At 36.8% G+C, this 6,295-nt stretch overlaps 1 long non-coding RNA gene across 1 annotated transcript in view; it reads left to right on the plus strand.

Moving 5' to 3' along the window:
* LOC118268738 (uncharacterized) overlaps nucleotides 1–6,295 on the plus strand; it is a 242,283-nt gene that overhangs the window by 184,478 nt on the left and 51,510 nt on the right. The gene's annotated exons all lie outside the window — the stretch shown is intronic.

The raw sequence follows: 6,295 nt of genomic DNA on the forward strand, positions 1-6,295 counted from the left end.
TTTTAATGACTTAAAACTAATTGATCAGCCATCCATCTTCTCAGAAAATCTTAAATATTCAAATAATAAAGAATAATAATAAAGAGCAACGTTTATTTTAAAGGTGCATTTACAGTTGTATAGCCTGCAGAGCTCTAGAATCTATACTCATTTTACAATGTGATAGGGGTGGGACTTCTAACCCGTTAAGGCTGAGTACTACATCTAATTTTATCGACAAAAAGAATAATATGTGGGGTTGAACCCCTAATTGAAAATATTGAAAAAATAGTGAGTTTTTCGGTAAAAATAATTCACAAATGATTTTTTTTCTCACCAAAACATTATCAAACATATGAAAAAAGTAATGAATTAGTTAGCCAAGGTTATTAGCTACCGTTTGTCGTTTTTTTTTTGTTTCTACGACGCATACAACCTTTGATATCAAAAAAAGTAAAAAAAATATTAAAATAGCCATAACTTTTAGGGGATTCGACCCCTTCGACCCCCGACTTTTATCGATAAAATTAGATGTAGTACTCAGCCTTAACGGGTTAGAAGTCTGAACCCTATCACATTGTATAATTGGTACTAATCGTTGGGTCATAAAATGAAATAATTATGTACGTTATTGTGAAAGTATATTATGTTTTTATTTACCAGAAGTCCTTTTCATTTCCCAGAGAAATAAAACTAAATTACACTTTTAAAACCTTATTACAGCGATTATACAGTGCGTGTGTAATTAAATAAATGAGTAGCTAAATAACATTTTATTATCTGTATACGAGTAAAACTTGTTAAATCATCTGCGAATAATTACAACAGCTTAACTATATCAATTCAATCCATTTCCTGACATAATATCGTATCATCGTGATACTTTCAAAATTTATTCATTCAAACTGGTTGCCATTACACTTGTTTCACTCACGAACAACTACATCGAAATGACCAAATAATCTTGAACCGCGGCAAAATAACGAACTATTTTAAACACGTACAATTTGACAGCTAAATGACGTTTCTTTAAACAACTAGCGCCATCTAGACAGGTCACGTAAAATGGCGGACGTAATTAAAAAGTTACATCATAAAATTCACACGCTTGTTTGTAAATAAATGTTTTAAACGAATATTATAGGAGTTATGTCATTATTTAATTGTTGTTTTTACGATTATAGCCGCCATGTTGATAAGATCTGCGTTTGAAAGTGTAACAATGGTGTTAGTTTGTCATTTTGGCGCGAAAATGGAAATTTCTTTTTGGTAGCACATTCTTTTTCTCACGTTGGAATATTATCTAACCTTTTCTATTAAAAAAGTTAATGTGTAGTTGTGGGATAATTGACAGAGAGAATAGAATTAATTTTGCAAATGAGTAAATAATTTTTATAAAACTGCCTCGTTGGTCGAGTGGTCGCAAGTGTGACTGCCGGACAAGGGGTTTCGGGTTCGATTCCCGGGTCAGGCAAAATCGAGTCTATTACATGGGACTTATAACACAAACTGTGAAAAGTGAGTGTTCATTGTATAGCGGCATTACGCACCGTAATGTGTACATCTGCCTACCCCTTCGGGGATAAAAGGCGTGACGTTGTAATATTATGATGTTACGTATTAAGTAAGAGGTCAAACGGCTGTACCATATATCATGGATGAGGGCACACCGCTTAGTCTGCTTGAAACAATACGACCTGGCAGGCAGACCGTAAAATTACGCTGCAATCACCAAAAGGAAGACTTGCAGACTCTTTTGTTTCAAATATTTCTACAGTGAAGAAGACTCGGACTTATATTATGTTTTTTTATGGAACAAGCCGGTAAACGAGCAGACGGATCACCTAATGGTAAGCAATCGCCACTGCCCATGGACACTTGAAACACCAGAGACGTTACAAGTGCGTTGCCGGCCTTTTGGGGTTAGGAATTTAAGGGTTGTTTTGGATTCGGGGATTGGGAAGATTGGGAAAGGGTCTCCGGTTTCTCAATCACACAACGAAACATAACACAAGCGTTGTTTCATGTCGGTTTTCTGTGAGGCCGTGGTATCATTGCGATCGAACCGACCCATTCGTGTCGTTTCTCAGTGGTAGCACAGAGTCTGGAATTGTGCCTAGTATATGGCAATAGGCTCACCCCCTATTACATAGGACTTATAACACAAATGTTGAAAAATGGGTGTACATTGTACAGTGGCATTATGTGTCGTAATGTGCACTTCTGCCTACCCTTTCGGGGATAAAAGGCGTGACGTTGCGTGTGTGTCAAATAGATTAAAGTTCTAGTTTGTGTGTGAAAGTGTGCAAGTAATGTGATCTGGTGGTTTTCCTTGTAATGGTTGTAATTTGACCGACGGCACTGCTAGCTAGGTTCTAGGGCATTTCATTAACACCATGGTGTGTTACAAGAGTGGAAGAACTCTTGATTAAATATTTGATTCAAGTATGTTACTCCACAATTGTAGACGTTTTCGCCAGACAGTATTTTTTCATACACATACTCCAGTGTGGGAGAGCTATGCTTCGGCACGAATGGGCCGGACCAACCGGACTGTGTAACTGAGGCTATCGGTGGCCGAATTATTCGCTTTCCCAATCTTTCCGATTCCCGATTCCCCCATAACCCTTAAATTCCTAACCTCCAAAAGGCCGGCAATGCACTTGTAACGTCTCTGGTGTTTCGGGTGTGTATGTACGGCGATTGCTTTTTACTTTTTAGTTTTCCTGAACTCATAATCGAGTCCGCGACCTTGTATCAGTAGGTACTCGACCAACGATTATGATGTTACCTAGATTACATGTTATTTATAAATTCGTACCAAAAGACAAGTAGACTGCATCATTATTATAAATTCTATCAAAATGTAATTTCCGCATATTTTATATGTGTAATCAAGTTACTAAACGTAGAATTAACACATTTCTTTAAATCATTACAACAGAGAATGGTTTTATTTAGCTGTTGTTATGTAGCAATTTTTTTGTGTATAATAACATATGATTTGTCAAAAATCTCCGCACTAGGCAATTGTATTGGAGATCAGACATAGGCTATCAGTCTCTGACAAATATGTAGTCCCTTAGCAGGATATTATTCTACCCGCTCGAAGAATAGGGGTGGGGAAAGATGTACATATCATACTCTCTCGTCATCGCGTGCGTTTACTTAGTGTTCAAAATCTAGGTTCCCCAACAAAAACATTATAATCTAGATTACAAATATTCCACTGTATTTGTACCGAGTTACATGTGAGAAGCGGGTCGCACTATCAAACTAGGGCTTTCCCTTTTAAAATATCACGCATGATATGTTAGCGTGAGAGTGACTGGGTAGGTCTAGTTGTTTTAATTAAACTAGTGCTCAAATTGAGGATCTAGGATTGGTTTTCGAGGTGCGAACTGCCTAGCGGGTTACCGGGGCTCCGATACAGGAGAAAATCATAGAGTGGAGCAACGTTTTTTTGAAGAAAAAAATAATAAATCGTAATTAGAGTTGCACAATAATACAATAAAACATTCCCTTTTCACCAATTATGTTATCATCTTCTATAATATAAATATAAGTCGGTATTTCCACGGTTTTGTATTCGTTGGAAAGGTCTCGGGCCCCGTGAGGTTTATAGCAAAGAAAATTTAGGAAAAATTCAAGAGAAAAGCAGGAAAACAGGGATCATATATTAGTGGCGAAACGGAGTTCGCCGGGTTTGCTAGTATTGTATAAAAGTAAAATAGTTTTCTGTACCTCTCTCTACCCCGTCCGACAACCACGACCGTAAAACATCGTCAACTAACGGACACAATGTCGCGTGTCGGAAAATGTAACAGCTAACAATATTATCGCCGGCCGCAGTATTACAGTAGTTAGTCAACTTATACGAGTCATACATAATTACTTCCTAAACGCAGTCACGGCACTCATCAAACTGTTTATTACAATATTATTTATGGCTCATTTATTGAATACTGGGTTCTACCAGCGGTTTCGCTCGCTTTTCTGTGGGATAAAAAGTATTCTATTACCGAGGTCAGCTCATACTCTGTCTGTATAACAAACATCAAAATTCGTTTAGCAGTTTCAAAGTGGTTGACGGACAAACACCCAAATAAACAAACTTACACATTTAAAATATTATAGATCCGCGACTTCGTATGCACAAATAAGTGATTCTCGTTAATCCCGTTCCCATGGGATTTTCGGGAAAATTTCTCTTACTGCTCGCCTATTCTGTTTACGGAACATACATTATAAGTTGTGGCTTCCTAGATGTGGTAGTATCGTCTTAAAACATAAATGCGATGACAATCAAAATAATTATCCATTTTGGTTCAGTAATAAGTAGTATGTCAGTACAAATCAATAATTTCTTTTTATTAACACAAATCATAAAATAAATGAAGTATAATAATGTAACAAAAATGTGCAAGTAGGTAACTAAACGCGATTTGTAAACTATGAAAGCATTATAAAATTATAAGTGCATTATTAAATGTTAGTAGTTTACTAATGATTAGATATATTCGGATATACAACAGTTTATGACTTTACAATTGACTTAACAAACATATTAACTTTAACTTGTCGGTAATGGTGATATTGCAAGTTTGATTCGTTTATCGAGTGCTTGCAAGTTCAACTGCCAATCGACCGGGTCGCGAGTACGGTCCCCAAGAGAATTCTTGACGACGAGTTTGAATTTAGAATCATGGCCAGTGTAAGGCGATAGACTCGCTTTCTATAATTACAGGATTTACAACATACTTTTTTTTTTTTTTTTTTTTTTGAGGGGGGAAAATCATCCAATGACTTCTCCCGCCTTGGGCGAGGCGAGAGGGAGTGTCAGACTCTTACTGACTAAAAACCACCCCGTTCCTTCTCCTGCTTTTCGAGCCGGAGCCCCGGTAAACCCGCTAGGTAGTCCGCAGCTCCGGATCAGGCATTTACAACATACTAGCTTCTGTGATAACTGGATGTACTATTCCAGACCATAATCTACCCCTATATCACTGTCATCCCGAGCTTTTCAGCCGTTTTCACATGATTCTACCAGCGGTTTCGCTCGCGTTTCCGTGGGGTAAAACGTATCCTAACCAAGTCAGGTAGAACCCTGTCTGTATACCAAATGTCATCAAAATGCGTTCAGTAGTTTCCGTGTGTTTCACGGACAAACATCCAAACAGACAAACTTTTACATACATACATACATAATTTCACCGTCTGTCTCCCATGGGGGTAGGTAGAGACATATAATGAACATTTATAATACTAGTGTGGTAGTGTGATTAGCAAGATTGTGCTAATATGTGCACCTCTGCTAACTCGTTCAGGATATAAAAAGGCGAGACGTAAAGCAAGTTTACTAAATAATCTGTTTGTTGACACGTAAAAAGAATCTCTCGGTTGTGTACCAAGTTTTTGTCGGTTTCCGATTGGACTATAAATATTTTGGTAATTCAGCAAGCACACAGTTGACAGAATTGTCAGTTATGTAGCCAATTTGTCTGTATGTATGTTTTGTGAAGGTATTGCTACCTAAAGAGTAAAAAGATTGAATGACTATATTTTTTAAGGCATTCCTTTATACATAGATATGTATAACATTAGTAAGAGTAAATAGTAAATATGAGTAAGAGGTTTCGGGTTAAATTTCCAGGTTCTCAATTTAATTAGGTAAGTTTTTGGATTTAGGGAATTTGAAGTATGTTAACTTAAACTCGACATCTATGACAAGGATTGGCCGCAATAAGCTTTAAACAGAGAGGATTGGGTAGGGAGGCCTTTGCCATGCAGTGAGACGATCATGGCTGAAATCTAGAAATCAAACTTGAACAGAATAAAAGCTGAATTGTTTGTATTTTTATTTTATCTATAATATAAAAATAAGTCGGGATTCCTTCCCGACGCTATAACTCCAGAACGCACGAACCGATTTTCACGGTTTTGCATTCGTTGGAAAGGTCTCGGGCTCCGTAAGGTTTATAGCTCCTGAGGCGAAACGCAGTTCGTAGGGTTTGCTAGTACTTTGCAATAATGCAGAATTCTTAATTAGATTCCTAAATAAGACACTGCAATACTATTTAGTACAAAGAAAATGAATTCAATCATATAAATAATTATAAACAATTAATACAAACAATTTCAAAAACTATCACAATCAACAACAACATATAAAATAAATCGAAACGGATGCACAAAACAACAATTTTCTCTATCAAATGTCAAATAAAATCGATACCTCGCATTTGAAATCGAGATTAGGCATTAAATTACAGCCTAGGTGTTATTTTTTATTAAAAAGTTGCCTCCACTTCGCGGG

Source organism: Spodoptera frugiperda, chromosome 17 (assembly GCF_023101765.2).
Source record: "Spodoptera frugiperda isolate SF20-4 chromosome 17, AGI-APGP_CSIRO_Sfru_2.0, whole genome shotgun sequence".
NCBI lineage: Eukaryota > Metazoa > Arthropoda > Insecta > Lepidoptera > Noctuidae > Spodoptera > Spodoptera frugiperda.